The following is a 17,353-nucleotide window of genomic DNA, read 5'->3' as shown; positions in this document are numbered from 1 at the left end:
TTCATATATATACAAAAGGATATGCAAACACGTTCTTAAATGGAAATATAAACTTACATCTATTTCTCTATTATTTCTATTTTAACTATTTATAATGCTTTTCCAATAAACAACGACATATGCAAAATCATAAATAATAATCGTACTCTATACCTAAGCTTCTAAATTCATACTTCCTTATTCCAAATAATAACTAAAATAAAAGAATTCCGACCTTTTGTAAGCTTGGTTCGGTTTGTACGACCTTGACGCTCTTTCGTCAAATAATTCCATGCCTTGTTCACAAGTCTCTCTCCAAACTATTCCTATCTCTATATCAAATCTATCTCTATCTCTCTCTTCGATATTATCAAATATCTTCTCCTCTCTTCTATTATATTCTTCCCTTCGAGTGTTTATCATCCTTCTTTGCTTGTGAAAATGAATGAATGAATTTCCTTCCTACCTCCCACCTCTATTTATCCAATTTTTCCCTACGATTTCTCCTTCTTCAAGGGCTCGGTGATTGCAATTGTTTAGGATTCTATTACTGTTAACTCTCCTTAGTCTTCCACGTCTAAAATATATGGCATTCTTTGTTGCATATTTGGCAATCAACTGGCTTCTACAGTTGACAGGTCTCTCTACTACCACTGTGAGATAGGGAACTTATCTGTAGATTTAATATGGCAAGACACTTACTTATATGTTATCTTATGTTCACTGCAGTTATAAATCATTCTTTTACTGCAGTTGTTTACCATGATAGAGGTCTATCTCCACGTGATCTCCACTACATAATTCCATTCCTATGTTATCTGTAGCTTCTACTCTCCCTTATCGTGATTGTAGCAGGTTATCATTACAAATGGAGAGGTTGGTAAAGTGTAATAAAAACTCATGTGTTTGTATTTCGCAGTTTCCTTGCTATATTTGCTAGGTCTACGCCTGAGCATACACGTTGAGGCTAACTATGCTTAGCTTATGCCACCACTAAGGGTCTTCCTCTAGCTGCATGGAATGGAGGAGTCTAACTAGGGTTTCTAACATGTACGATGGCCAATTTAACGCTCCATGCATGACCATGTTTCCTATTTTTTTGGCTATAAACTGATTGCTTGCTATTACATCCATGTTGGAACTCTTATTTCTGCATTTAATTCCACTGGTCTATGCATTTTCTAACGTTAGCAATGGTCTATGTCCTTTGCATGCTAAGTTCCAACATTAGAATCATCCAATTTCTTCATTAAAACCTCTATCTTCTACGTGTTAACTAATATATTTGTTTTATGCCATGTCAATCGACTCATAGTAGTCGTTGTTTTTTTTTAACTCCAAGTTAGTTGATATGTATTTGTTAACTGGAGTCTAATCGATCTTCCTTTGGTCATGTGACATAGTTGCTTTTCAAATTAAAACTAAGCCGCCACCTTTTGTTAAGTTATAATTTAACATGCGACTTTATGTAATATTTAACTTAGACATTTAAAGTTTATAATATATATTCCTAATTTAATACATGCTAATATTTATAAATATGTTTTATGTAATCGTTTTATATAGCATATAACAACTTCTATATTGTTTAAATTTACAATTTCACCTATATATATATGTGTGTGTGTGTGTGTGTAATCGATAAATTCAAGTTGTCTACCATCAATATAACAATGACTAATCATTTTATATACTAGGTCATAGAATTCAATTTATTCAACTACTAATTAATTATATTCAAATATTCAAATAAATTAACATAAACTATATAGTTCAAATCATTAATCAATTTTTCATCCTATATAGTCAAATTAACAGAATATTTCACTCATAAATGCAGACATAAACATATATGCATATTTTCTCTAATGTGGTGTGTGAGATTCCCTTTTCCATCGAAGTCATTTAGTTAAAAAAAACTCTACCTGATTCGTGTTCTCGCCTTCGACCTCGTTCACCTGATCCTGCATCACTTGCACTCGATAGTTTATCAGTATTGACAAACCCAAATTAAAGAATATTAAATGTCGAATTTCATATCAATTGCAGGAAAAAAATGCATACAGTATTTTCTCACAACTGGGTTATGAATGATCAAATCTATTTTAATTTCAATGCATACATAAAAATCACATTAAATCTTTAAAATGCACATTATTAAAAATACGATTCGTGACATAAAAAGTGTACCCATTGGAAATCAGACAAATCATGTAGCTGAGGCTATGGCTGCATACCATGGGATGGTCCTGGCTAAGGAAGCCAAATGCACTAGAGTCTGGTGCGAAGGAGATTCATTAAATATAATCAATTGTTTGAATAAGAAGTTCCCTCCTCCTTGGACAATAAGCAATGTTATCAAAGCGGCAAAGAAAATTAGTGAGGAATTTGAAATGTTTGTTTTTACACGTGTATAGGGAAGCAAACTCATGCGCAGACTAGGCTGCCAACTTGGCTTGCCAAACGAAAGATATTATTACCACTTATGGAGAGAGTGAGCTCGCATGTGATGTGAAATCTTTGCTCGATTTGGACCGTATCCAAACGAGGCTATGTGGCACTATCAAATATAATTTCTAAATGCCCCCTCCTCTTATTTCGAAGCAAGGTTATTACAGAGGCAATAAGTATTTATTCAAGTATCTTTTCATTATTGTTTGGCACGGATTCTGGGCTTTTTTCAGGGCATCCACAGAAACCAGAGAAGAAGATTAGGAGCCGAAAGAAGGAAATTCAGGGACAACGAAGGAAAAATTGGAGGAAATAAAAAAAGGCTTGAACCTACTTCCTACTCAGATTGGAGGAAGAACAGGGAAGTGTGGGATATCCTTCAGGAGGGGGGTTTGAGTGTGTTTATGGAGAGGCTTAGTGGGAAAGATCTTGCGGTCACCAAACATTTTATCAAGAACTGGAAGAATGGTAAAATCTTGGTCAGGTCCCAGACTGTAGATGAGGAGATTAGTGCTAAAGCTACGGGGATGATTACTGAGGGCATGGAATTTTATAGAGACCGTAGCATCTCTGATAAAGCTACAGACAAATTCCCTATTACGGATGATGAGAGGAAGAAGATGGTAAAAGTCGACAATTCCTATCATTCCCCGAAATGGATATGCAGGCCATGGAGGTTTGTTTTATTCGCTACTATCACTTATATCTCTTTGGATGGTAGGTTTACTAGAGCCTATGGTCACCATTTTGTTTTGCTCAACCATTTCCGCCATGGGGAAAAGGTGAGTTTGTCGTATTACCTAGCCTACTCCATGGACCACACTATCAAGGAAATTCAGAAAGATCCTAAAGGTGACCATGCCCTTCACCGGGGTCTTATGGCTCTTGTCTATAAAGTGCTTAAAGGGAAGAGTATTGAAAAACCTATAAAAGGCAAATATGCAAGAAATGAGGACACGAAGAGTGAAGCCAGCGGCTTTAACTTTGACTCGGAGACTGAGGGTGATTCAGAGGAGACTAGCAAAAAAGGTAGGAATAAGGCTAAGAGGGAAATGATTGTGGTGGATTCAGATATTTCGGAGGCTGAGGCTGAATCCTTTGAAGGGAAATTTATTTAAAAAAAGAAAGGGAAAGTTATTGGAAAGCAAATGCAGAGGAAGAAGACCAGCAAGGAAAGCAATAAAGATATCAGCCAAATCCTGATTGATTCTGAAGAAGAGGCAGAGGAGAATAAAAAGGATGAGGGACAGGATAAGGAGGGGAAGGAGAACCAGGTCACATACAACATTGAGGGTTTGAATGCCCAAGGTATGCCAAAAGAGGAGCAAGAAGACAAAAGTGGTAAGCTTAGTGACTGTGTTGGTGAGAATGTGACTATAAAGGGCTTTTGTGAGACTGTTGGTACAATGGTGGAGGATATAGGTAGCTTGAAGAAGGATATGCTGACTGTCAAAAGAGCTATGGTTGGAGAGAAACCCCTGACGGAAAATGTTAAAGAGTTGGCAGTTGCAATTAATAATACAGAAGCCATTGAAAGCATGGTGGGTAAAATTATTGCCACTGAAAAAAAGGTTAAAGTGATGGAAGAAAACAAGGAGGTGAAAGGAATGGAAACTGCTATGAACAATCTAGGTAGCAGAATTGATAAGATGGAACTCACTGTTAAGAAGATCGTAGAACAAAACTTTCAGATCCTCAAAGCTTCAGTGGATAACATGAACATCTTGATCAATAGATGTGAGAACAACACTAAGAAGGATGTTGACAAGGAACAACCGGACAAAAAAGGCCATGAGAAGAGGACCAGAGCCAATACTAGGATCAAGGGCGACATCAAAGGTCGTGAGTTGGAGGAGTTAAAGACTTCGGTGGACAACATGAAGCTAATGGTTGTCCATGCTGAGGATATCATGAAGAGTATATAGCTGTCTCTGTCTTTGTCTTAGCAGATGTCTCATTTTCTGTCTTTTTATTGTCGTTCTGCTTTTCGAATGTTGTCTTTTATTGGTTTATTAATGTAATGTTATGTTTTATGGGTTGCGATCCCTTTTTGTTCGGTTGGGATCTGTTTTAGTTTTTGAAGTGATCAGGCACGGTGTTTTCTATCTCTTTCTATATATCCTGCTTTGTAAAAGGTTCGGGTTCCTTTCAAAAACCTGCTTTTACTTAATCAAAACAAACTAACCCTGTAACATGATCATAATAATAATCATAATGAGTATAATTATATAATTTATAATTCATGAATACCAGCAACAATTCTTGATGCTATGTCCTGCCCTATTTTTTTTTTCAGTTTACAGTACATCGTTTCAGCAACGACGATTGTTGTTCTGCCCTGCGTTATTTTTCAATTTACACTCGCAAGTAGTAGCAACTTTAGTTGTTGTGTCAGATTCATACTGAGCTTATATTTACATAATACAGAAAACTAAAATTGTGCCCATGAATTTGTCTTGTTGGAGGAGAATATGTCTTCACATTGATTGTTGTGGCAAATCAGAGATTGAAGGCGATGCTCCAACACAGCGAACACATCATCTCGCCTCAGCAAGCTCAAACGAACATAACGCTTATCTGCCCCAAATGCCTCAGCGCCTCGACCAATAATTCCCGCCTTCTCCAACACCACTGCGCAAATTCTCTTCCTCTTCCTCCTTCTCGCACTTCACCCCTGCGTATGCTGAAAATTTGCCATACTCAAAATAATTTCTTGCAAAAAATAAAATCTTTATGCTGTCATAGTTGCCATCTACAGTGAAAATTCGCTTGATTTTCTTAGCTATTTCTTTCTAGATTTCATTTGTATCCTGATAATCTTGGATCAGAGTTAGGGATTCAGCGTAAGGGTACAATTTCTTACCTGGTGAGGGGCCAGTAACCTTTTTGAAAAAGTTACAGTAAAGAGGTCCCACATTCTGAAGCGAGAATCGATCAGTCACATTAAAAATCCTCTCGAGTCTCTTCCATCGCCTTCTCATGACAGAGTAAGCGTAGTGGAAAATCATCTGCTTTGACTGTTTGTCGATTGCTTCAATTCTTTTGGGATGTCTGTAACCGCTTATTACTGCTTTTAATAATGTCGTTGCTCTTAATTGTGTATCGCGAGATACGTCGAAGGTATTGGTGTCGACGTATCGGTACATCTTCTGGTATACATCATAGTCTTTGATAATTGCCCATCTACAAAACGATATTAAACTGGGAAAAGTGTGTAATTTTAATGCCTAAAAAGAGAGATATTTTTATATAAGATGAAGAATGAAATAGTTTACCCTCCTGCTGCCTGCATGTCCAGTAAGTTTGGAGAGCGTGAAAAGCATTCTATCCTCATCCGCCGGGCGGGAGATTGCAGTGAAATGAGGCCAGTAATAGGCATGATCATAAACTGTCTTTACGTTCTCACCTCTCAAAACGGCTTTATCCAGAAGAGTGTCAGGATTGTTTGGAGATGTTACGAACTCAATGAATGTCGTTGAATTGAGGGATTTTGTTTGTTCTGTAAATGCCCTCGCGTCTCCCGTCCACAAATTGTCCCCTGAATCAAATAATTTCGTCTGTACTCTGTAACCCTGCATACCAGATAGAGATATATCATGTATGAAATTTCCAAAAGAGATACTTTATGGATTCCCCTATTCAAATTCAAGTTTGTGAACTTTGCCGATTCATTATGTACGACTTCAATCTAGACACAAAATAGAAAGAAAATCAGTAAATTATTGAAATTTAGGGTTTCTTCATGGAAAAGATTTTGACATATTACTCCGTAAAAAGGCGAGGCTGCTACTACTTTTGCTGGATTCGAACCATTTATCGGTGAAAGGTTGTTAACGGCAGCATTAATGAGCTGCGTGGAACCTGTTCCGAGCACAATATATCTTCCTTCTGTAATGGCGTTGCCTACGAGAGCATGAATGGCACGAATCTGTTTCTCCAATTCAGGGGACACAACTGATCTCAGGCCGTCGTTTATTTGATAGCTCATCCGATACCAGGCAGGTACAACGGTTGCTCCCACTTCTGCATTTGCAATCCGGAATGGCTCCAGAAAACCAGGATCTCCACTGTAATACAAGAAAATGATACACGCCTACATTGAAAACTTCGAATTTCCAGAGTCCACGAAGAGTATTTAATTTTAAATAAATCTACCTCTATGTGTGACAAGCTAATTTTGTCTAATTTCTAGATTCGCACTGAAAATTTTAAACCAAATAAAGGCCATAAAATACACAATTATACATCTGTAATCCTATAATGAATAAAAATCCAGTGAAGAAAAGTCAATAAAATCTTTCATATTGAATATTTTAATTTGAAGATACTCTTCTAGTTCTTATTTTTATGGATTATTTTTTCTATTAAAATTTCAGATCTTTAGGGTTACGGTGTTGAAAGTACTAAACTTTTAAATAGGAGTTCGATCTAGGATCTCTAATTTTGTGGTGGGTACTTTACGATCGAGTTATCAATTTTCTTGGTGACCAGTTCAGTTTTGATTAGGGTGTCAACACTGTTTCTTAGTCCTGTTGTTGGTGTTCGAGGCTCTTAGTTTGATCTGCCCCTGCAGACCATGTTAAATTTTTCATCGTCTAATTAAGAATTAAACTTAAGACCTCTTTGTTTGCTTCTGGGATGCTCTACTACTGAATGACCAACCCTTCTAGTGACTGATTTCTAGTTCAGACATGGCTCCTTTTAGGAAAAGGAAAGATAAAGCTAGGAAAACAGAAGCTCTGTGCAGATAGATCTGCCGTTACACTAAAGACATCAGAATTCTCTGATTGATCATTTGTGAAGAATCAGTTTTGGATAGATCTCTCTAAGATTCAATTCTATTAATTGACTTCTCACTTGAAACCTTTATGATTTAATATTTAGTCCTCTGGGTTCTAAAACAACAAAATATTGGATAGAAAACAGAGTTATGTGCAGAAAGACTTCCTGAAACCTGTACACGAAGAAACAAGAAATCGGGACAGGAGCATTCCGAATATAAAGAACAAAACCTGACCTGTCTGCGTTGGACACACAATCAGGATCGATTTGAGAGCAATCCGGTCCCATATAGCACTCATTGCATTCACAAACGGGAGTTCCATCTTGGTTCTGCTGGAAAGTATCAACAAACACGTATCCATGGCCAGAGCAAGAATATTTGGCTGCCGCCTCTGCTTCCGCCGCAGCTTTTCTGCTCCACCCGAGACCCTGCAAACTATTTAAATTTCTGCCATTTCTTAGCAATTGCCCCTGTTTTCCGATTTTTACCAGAGGGCGTTGAATGGAAGGGATATTAAATAGCCCCATGGCCGACCAGATTGAGAGGACTTGGGGGAAGATTGGGGCAGCAAATTCTGCTTCACAATTTCTGCAATTTTGGAATCCCTACTGTTTCAGGCCAGGATAAGGATCAAGATTTTTGGTTCATAATTAGTGAAAAGAATAATCTTCGGCCTCATTTTGACCAATTACAGAGAGATGCATTCATGGACCCCATAAAGGAAACTTGCAAATTAGTCGCTTTCAATCCGCCTTCAAATAACAGAGAAGTGTAAGTGAATCCTCCTTTCAGAGGATTGAATAGACATGCCGTTGTTATTTGAACATCTTTTAGGCAATTCAAATCTGATTTGCTCTTGAAATTGGTGAGATTATCATTTTTTGTATCCTTCCATATGCAGGGGAAAACGACATGCATTGTTGAATTCGTGAAGTCCCTATCATAGAATTACAGACAAATGGGGATTGTTTTTTGGGAAGATAATTTCATAAAGGAGTTTTATGTTTTTTATTAGAGTAAAATAGGTTTTGCAAGGATCTGAAACCTAAAATAAAATAAAAATTAACAGTCATCAAATACAAACCAAACATCAAGACGCAACAGATTAGTAGCAACAAAACAAAAGGGTCTAACAACCCAGAGATTATACAATTTCCTTCAGCATTTGAACAGTCTTTAATATTTTTATCAATAAAAGTCCTATTGATCCATGCAAGATCCTTCATATCATTGGCTTTGACTTGCTCACCTTTATCCCTTCTGCATGTGCGAGCTGAAGATCTGTGATTAGTTTGGGTCTCACCTTCCAAAATGATCACCTTCCCCTTGCCCTTGCCACAAACCGATATATATCAATTTTATGTTGTGTATATATCAATTTTTTATTTTTGTTTTTTCATAAAGAAAATTTTGATAAATTATTTATAATTGCCCTTCACCTTAAAGTGTTGATAATGATTTCCCTATAATAAAGCTTTCAAAGCTTTCCTAATGCAATATAGTTTGAAGGACTTATTACACAATCTTCATATGTACATTTGAAACATATTTAATGATATAACATATCTTTTATAAAAATATGAAATATAAAATTATGTCCTTTCGCACACTTTTTAATCCAATTTTTATATGTTGATTTAGAAGCATTTTTTAGCACAACTTCAAAATAATATCATATCTAGTATAATGAAGACTAGATGAGAATTTAGTTCCGTCTAACTATAATCAAACAATTTTGAGCATTCTTGATCATATTTCAAATAATTTCTAAGATAATTATGTCTTAAAGAAACTAAATATTGGATTGGTGCATCTTTAGTTTGGTTTGCTCATTTTCTTTCATAGGTGGCATGGTGGAGGATGAAAGGATTTTTTCCTTGAGATGTTGGTCATTTGGGATCTTATTGTAGGTATTTTGATGGAGGAGCATGCTAGAGATTCATGTGGTTTCATAAATAGCTATGACTATGTATTCTATTGATTGAACCTTATGCAATATATACAAACTGTGAGAGAATGTTAGGAAAAGGGTGTTGTACATTGTGCACAAGAAATAATTGCTTTGATTGAAATAAATATTTATTTTTCGTGAATCTTAGGAGGTGTGTTTAGTCACATTAATTATTTATTTGAGTCCAATTATAAATTTGCATGTGACATTAGTTAAATATTTCATGTGTGGATTGTAGATAAAATCTAGCATATGTTTTGTGATTAAGGTTAGTTTGTTGGCTAGTTAGTGGTTTTGACTTGACTATCATTATATTGAGCTTTCTTATTGAGTGCATATGTGAAGCGTAGCATGGGATGTGTGGATACATGCTTGGAAACATAGAGGATACATTGGTGGAGCTTGATCTCTTAGAAATATTCATGGAGACTTTGTAGGTGTATTGTAATATTTTTGCTGTTGAATAATACATTGAGTATTTATCCTTTTGGAGAGGCCATTTTTTTTTTGTTGAGAATTTTTCCTAGGGTATGCCTTATGTTATTTGTTTGCATGTCTTTGATCTTTGCGTTATGATCATTATATAATCTTGTACTCGTGTTTCTATCTCATGAGATTATATAGGAAATGGTTTGACCAACCTAGTGATTTCTTAACAAGTCATGTTAGAGCCATAGTTATAGTTGAGGGAGGTGAGAGATCCCATGTTAACCTTTGTTTTAGTAGATTTGATGAAAATTAAAGCCTGTGACAATGTTGGAGAGATTTCAAATATTTCAAATATGATCTATATATTGTGCAGGTTGTGAGAATGTTGATCTTGGGTATTGAGGTTTGCAGATTTATGGTTGTTTTTAAAGATATGGGCATTGAAAATTATTCAAAAAAAAATATTTTTTGGGGTGTTCACAATGATAATTTTTAGGGGGACTTTCATTGATGACCCTATGGGACAAAAAGGACCTTTCCATTAGATCTAACAAGTCCAACAAATCAATATTGACACATAACTCTACCTATTTTTTCCTCTAGGGCCTTAACAAAACAAAAAAAATCTTCCCCCCTTCTGTTTAGCAATACAATCAAGTCAATTGAAAAAATAAAGTAAAAATTTGACCCTTTTTCTATAAAAACTTGTAGAGAAATAAAAATATATATGGGACAAAGTATCAACTTCCACGTGCTTTACAATGGTTGTTAGGTTATTGATAGTAGGTAACAACGAGTACAAATCTAGTAGCCCTATTGGAACCCCTTTTATCTCCCTATCTTAGCCCCAATTAGGAATGTACCTACCAAACCACCTCCTCCCAATTGAAATAAATTTTAAACAATTAAAAAATCAAAATGTATAAGCATATAAGGTTTGGAGGGAAAAAAATTTAAAGATTTGAATACACCTTTTATATATGCCATTGGTGCCTAATCCACACACCACCACCACTCGTGATGCCACTCACCTTTCACCACTAACACCATTTGATGCTAACAATGACATTAACTATATAGATAGGCTCTTTTAGGTCTCCTTTTGGCTTAATAGACTAGCTTTCTTCTAGTGGCATTATTGTTTCCCATGATATCAAATTTTGACTTTGTATAATTGTAAAAAGGATCTCTCTCAATAACTACATAGTGGTGTAGATTTGGTTTTCATATTTTTCTATTTTTGTCAAAATTTATTGCCATGAAGCCTACATTTCTCTAGAATAGTTAACAAGTCATGTATTTTGCATACAAATTTAAAATTATAATTTGAAATAGGTGATGGGGATAATTTAATAATGTAGTACATAGTGGACTAGTTGGTGTGTGATGAAAAATGTGTGTGCTAAACTAAGGGCTAAAAAGAAAGCTAATTAACCAAACAAGCACAAGAAATCATACACCTCAAGATTAGAATGATAAAATAAAAATGAAAGTCAAATGAAATAGCAAATGCAAACCAAAAATCTTGCTTAGATTTGATAGTTCCTCGATTTTTATGTACGCTCGATGACATCTTTGGATGTTCGATATTGCTCCATGATATTGATGCAATGATAAATGAATTTGATAAAAATGATAATGGATATGGTTGAGTAATGATTTTTGTGGGAAATAGTATGGTGTATGAAAAGTGGATCAGGGAGGATTTGGTCCAAAATGAGGGGGATTAAATAGGAGAGATGAGGAAGGGAAGGGGAGGTGAAGAGGAGACACTTGTCCTCCAAAAAGGATAAGTGGCTCAACTAGAAATAAAAGGAATGACATGTGTACACATGTCTATTTTGGGCAAAGCCACCCAAAAATAGGAAGAGTGACACACATGTCTATTTTGGGAAAGGCCACCTAAAATAGGATATTTTCCCCCAAATAAGGAATTGGTTAGGATGTGCACATATGTGTGGGAGGTTAGAAGGGATAGGATAAGGTTAGTTGGAGGGTTGACTAGGTTAGGGAAGTGGGTTGGAAGGAATGGGTTGGTTAGGGAGGATGACTAGGATAGGGTAGTTAGTTAAATGGTAGGAGACATGTGCTCAAATAGGATTTTGAGCTTGATTAATCCATGTGCTTGGAGAGGGGACATCTAATTAGTTAAGGTAATTAATCAAATGGGATGGCAACAAAGGAATTAATTAACTAGGCTAATTAATTAGAATGAAATGGGTTGGGGGGTTAATTAATTAACTAATTAGAAGGAAGGGATAGGGAAATTAATTAATTAGATTAATTAATTGAAAGAAAAGGATTTAAATTTGAAAGAAGTTTATTATTTTATAAAGGCGTCGGGTTTTATTTTTTATATTGGCTAACAGGTTGTAACCCTAATTTTGTAACCGATATAAGTCCTGATAAAAAAGATAAGGGTTAGGGTTTTCTCTAGAGATTTTAATAGCATTTTGCAACGGTATTGAGTTGCAAGGGGAAGCAAAAAGGGGAGGTAAATGAAACTGGGGGGAGAGTAGAAAGAAATTGGGGGTAGGGAGTCACGGGGACTCACCCTACGACGTAGGGGCAAAACCTCGCTCACGCGAGGGTGGATCCTTGTGGGCACGGGGCTGCGACCCTGCACACACGGGGGTGCATCCCTGCGGGCACGACGATGCAACCCTATGGGTGCAGAGGCGCGACCCCACCAACGGGGGAGCAACCTCGCTGGCACAAGGACACAGCCTCATGTGCAAAAGCAGCGGTAAGAAAGGGGGTAAAGATGAAAAAAGAAAAAGAAAGGAGTGGGGAAAATAAATTTTTCCCTGTAGGCAGACGCGGTCCTGCAAATGGGACTGCTAGACCTTCTAGCGAAAAATACCTATTCGCCGAAGAAGGGACAACAAGTCGCCCAAAAGGTGAATGAGGGTCTGGGAAAAAGAAAGGCAAGGGAATGACAAGCTATTAACAAGAGAACATGTGCACATCCCAAAAAGGAAGGGAGGGAGCGAATGCAAAAGAAGATGTGATGGATATGGGGATGATATGGATGAAATGATCATGGAGCGTGAGCACTCGCAAAACTAGATGCCATACTATGAGCACTTATTTGGATATAGCATTGTCTATGAGTCAACCAAGGTATAGAAAACTAGGGTGGAATTTCATAGCCAATGCATGGATTGACACGTACAAACAGACATAGAGGCTAATCTAGCACCACACAGAGTTACAGAGACCCTGCAGGAAACAGTGCTAGAATAACCCCAAGTAGAAGATATGCCCCAATGTAACATGAGATACATCCAAAGACACACCAAGAAAAAAACAAAAGCAACAAGATCACATTCTAAGCCTCATTATTCCTAGCGCATCATGATATAAAAGATCATGGCGACCAAGAGGAAACAAAGCCCTCGAGAGCTTAAAACGATAAACAAAGATAAAAAAAGAATCAAAGCCAACATGTGTTGAACACAAGATGCCATTGAGAGGGGGGTGAATCAGTGATTTCCAAACTTAACCCTTTTCTATCCTATGTGTGTATAATGATTAGCATATCTAACATAAAGCACACATACCGGTTAGATAGGAAGATGACACAAATTCAACCACACACAAAAGGGCATCACATAAGACCAGATGTACGAGGAAAACCCAAGATGGGAAAAACCTCGGTGAGAAATGTTGCTAGAGACTACTGCTCCAATCCAGCCTCATAATGAAAAACTCAGTTACAACATTTAGGGCACCAACCCAAGGAGTACCACTCCTGCTTTAGGGAACCAACCCAAGGAGCACCGAGCTCCAACTCAGTGATCTATAATAAACATATGTCAGATACAAAAGTAATATCCTTGTGCCAAAAATACTTTGTAACTCTTATGTATATCTCTCCACCGGTTCTCCTCTATCCAATTCTTTGTCGCTTCTCTGGTCACCCTCTCACTGCTGCAACTTTATCTACTGCTGCAACTCACTCTCTGCTACAACCTTACTGGTTCATTCTCTTCTTCTTCTCTGTCGGTTTTTCTCTCTGATCACACTGCTCCTAGCCACCATCGGTCTTCTTCTCTCAGTTAGATGTCTACTATCTGATTGTTGTTGGTTCTCACCTTACCTTCTCTGCAATCCTATGTGACTCTTCTCTATCAGTTTTCTCACCCCCAGTATACTCCTCTGTCAGACTTAATGGCAGACTACCGGTTCTCTAACTCTTGTCAGTTCACTTCTTCTAGCCGGTTCACTCTCTCAGACTCAGTCTCTTCTTTGATTTGTGATGAGGACTTGACTGATGAGATTTCTTCATTGGCACTCTTATAGTCAGACTTTCACGCCTAAATATTGATTTGAACATTGGCACACAAGGGTTTCTGCCATGCACTGAATCTGCATCTGATCTGATCTCTGATCATCATGACATATCATATCCAATCAAATATCATGTCCTTGATTGATGATCAACACTCCATCAATGAGCATCGATATTCTACTTACCTTGCGAAGCACGTCTTCTATCTTTAGCCATATGTAGCATTATTTTCAGCCTTTTGTCTGATCAATCACGTACGTGATACGGTTTCCTTCACCCTCTTTGATCTGCAAGATCAATCTGTGCTGCAACTATGTTGTTTCCTTGATCTCGAGCTACAATCCACTACGGTTTCCTTCACCCTCTTTGATCTGCAAGATCAATCTGTGCTGCAACTATGTTGTTTCCTTGATCTCGAGCTACAATCCACTGCCATCCTTCCTCAAGCATCGCAGACTCCATTAAATGTTGGACCAGTCGCCAACAACCTCATCAACACATCACACCGACCTGTGCATGCATGTAACTTCACCTTCATGTGGCACCTTTGTCGACATCCACCTTGGCTCACTATGTCGGTCCAACTTGGTCACCGACCAATAGCACACAACCGAGTTCATCTATCAGTTCACAACCCAACCAGTTTATACCCTAACTGGTCTGTCTTCAGCTCTGCACTTTGCTTCTCTTCCGGTGGAACACCTAAACCGATCAACATACTTGCCAACCTACCTCATGCACATCTTCAATAGATGGGATCCTTTCACTTCTGCACCTTTTTCAGCTTTACCAGTGGACATACTTACCAGCAACCACCTTGATGACACCATGTCATCAAACTTCAACAACCTCCATCTTCATTCCAGTTGCACTCTCTGTGTGCAACTGCTCAACCTTTCCTTCTTCATTAATAGACTGGTTTTCCTATCAACTGGTTTGTTAAAGTGACAAACATATCCTTCCTTCTTTGTACTAACAACTCATCATTTCTACCGTGATGATCCAGTGTATATCTCCGATCTCATGCACCTAAGGCAACTTAGTGTTTCACCAATTCATCCGGTGTGAGCCTTCAATCACCTGTTTTCTACTCTTATGTCTTATCTCGAAGAACTATGATGAATTCCATGCATAATAGGAGATAAGATTCACTTACTGGTGGGAATGGATCCTTGTCACCTGCATCCGACATTGTACCAATTAGGGATTCTGTGTTTGAGCATGCATATCTTCAAACATGCACATATGATATGGTTGGGCACATTCAATATCGGTCATCTTTTCATATGGCGACTGCATCTTTATCCGGTGGGAGTCTTGTTTCACATCCACATAGCATACTGGTGGCCTGCACATACTCTACCTTTGGTGTTGATGTGATTTTTGTAACATTTTGCCTCTTCATCACAATCAACAACCCAACATCTTTCTCTCTTGTCAGTTGACAAAAATGCACTGTCAACATGTCACATACCGATCTGCAGTCCTTATGTCTTTGACACAAGTCAACACTAACTTGTGTACTAGTGAATCCAATGGCCACTATGCTAGATGACCTTCTCTTCCTTACCGGTGACTTGCTATGCTAGTTGACATCAATGACACCATTTCTGGTATTCATCAATGACAACACTGCTCATCAATCTCCCATACTGGTTTCCATCTTATACCGGTTGACATCAATGACAACACAATGTCAACAATCTCCCCCTTTGGCATTGATGTAAACACGTAGTATTCAACATATTACAGATTCTTTCTCTTCCCCTTTGTGTGTTCTATGGATTCTCACCTATGTAGTATGTGGCATACTACAAAATCTCTCTCTCCCTTTGACAACAATGGCAAAGGTCACTGACAGGGTTTCTCTACTCCTTGTGTCTACCAGGCATGGACAGACTTTTCTCTCTCCCTTTTTCTTTACCGGATGCTTCTCATCCTTTTACCTTCATACTTTGCATCCTCTCAAATCACAACACTTGAGATGGAGGGCTCAACCACCAACTAACACCAATTGCTTAGCAACCAAGTGTATATGAAAACTGGAAACACGTTCATATACAAGTCTGAAACTAATTAAGGATACATGTGTCAATGAATACAACATACCTGTCGGTGAGACTGCATCATCTCCCCTTGATATGCAGAAGCCATTCTGACCCCAAATTATTGATCCCAAGTGTTGAAGCTAACACTAATACCAATTGTTTCTCTTTTGATACCAAATGCATGTTCTCTTATGCAAGTAACTCTCCCTCTTCGCAAGCAACACTCCTGGTGGTCCAGTTGTGATTTCAATACCTGTCATTGAAGTACCTTAGAACCCTAGACCGATGAGCACATACCAAGGTCTCAATCATATCAGTACAACCATAGACACTTGCACACCCTCTATGTCCAGCAAGCCTGATACAAATCAAAAAACATGGTTGTCAACTCCCCCTGAGTCATACATCTAAGGTCCTCATTGTCGGTCAGGTTCAAATCTAGAGCTCCAATCTGCACCTTATACCGATTGAGATGTGAATATATGATCAATCTAATGACCTATCAACTCCACAATTTCCACCACAACATATGACATGATCCTAGATGTACACACTGCCATACTATATCACTATCATGCCATAAGTCAAAACCGGTTAGCCCAAAAAGATGCATGTATACATGATCAGCTATCGGGCCATCATATGTCATTCATGTCTTTTCCAACACCACCTAAGACATAACCACTTCTTCATATCACACCACCAGAGTTATTGCAATGATCACAAACCTCATTGACTTTCATAACCTACCGCACATACCACTTTCCCATACTGGTCCATCAACACTATCAGAGCATCTTCCTCTAACTCTTGTCCTCTTGTGTCAATTTTCTTTTGATCCCAAATGCAAACTTGCCATCCATTGACACATGTAGTAGTGATCCATCTTTCATTTGTAGTTGTGTAGCCAAGGCAGGCACTACACACACATGTCATCTCATTTTCTTCTTTCTTACCGGCAGCAACCTGTCTTTCATGTGTCCTCTTCTACTGAGGGGTGAACGATATGGTCAGTGTACTAATCCCCCTAAGATCTTGCATCTCCTTTAAGTCCATGGTTGCATCTTCTTGCTTCTTCCTCCAAACCTTCTTGGTCTCATTCTTCTTCCCATTTTCAATCTTGGGAGCAGGTATTTCCTTCTTTTGCTGATTGGTCCTTGCTCTACCAGATTTTGCCTCTTGGTCAAAGACGTTGTTGTAGAAGCAAATAGTGTTCATGCCAAATGCATAATTGAAGGACCTTCTGTTAGACCGGTTTGACCACCTTCTTTTGGTCATGCAATTGTAACTGGCTACCAGAACTAGTGGACCTCTTGATCTTGTAGGAACAAAACCTCTTCTACTTTTGTTCCATGTAACATTTTTTCTCTTATATGCTCTATATCCATTTCCATGTTGAGCATAGTTGCTACACCAGT

General features: G+C 37.9%; 1 pseudogene; it reads right to left on the bottom strand.

Moving 5' to 3' along the window:
• Nucleotides 1-4,696: 4,696 nt before the first annotated feature.
• LOC131875637 (tryptophan aminotransferase-related protein 4-like) lies at nt 4,697-7,868 on the bottom strand (annotated as a pseudogene).
• Nucleotides 7,869-17,353: the final 9,485 nt, after the last annotated feature.

Source organism: Cryptomeria japonica, chromosome 5 (genome assembly GCF_030272615.1).
Source record: "Cryptomeria japonica chromosome 5, Sugi_1.0, whole genome shotgun sequence".
Classification (NCBI taxonomy): Eukaryota; Viridiplantae; Streptophyta; class Pinopsida; order Cupressales; family Cupressaceae; genus Cryptomeria; species Cryptomeria japonica.
Note: the sequence above shows the minus strand (reverse complement) of the source record. Positions and strands in the feature narration are given on the sequence as shown.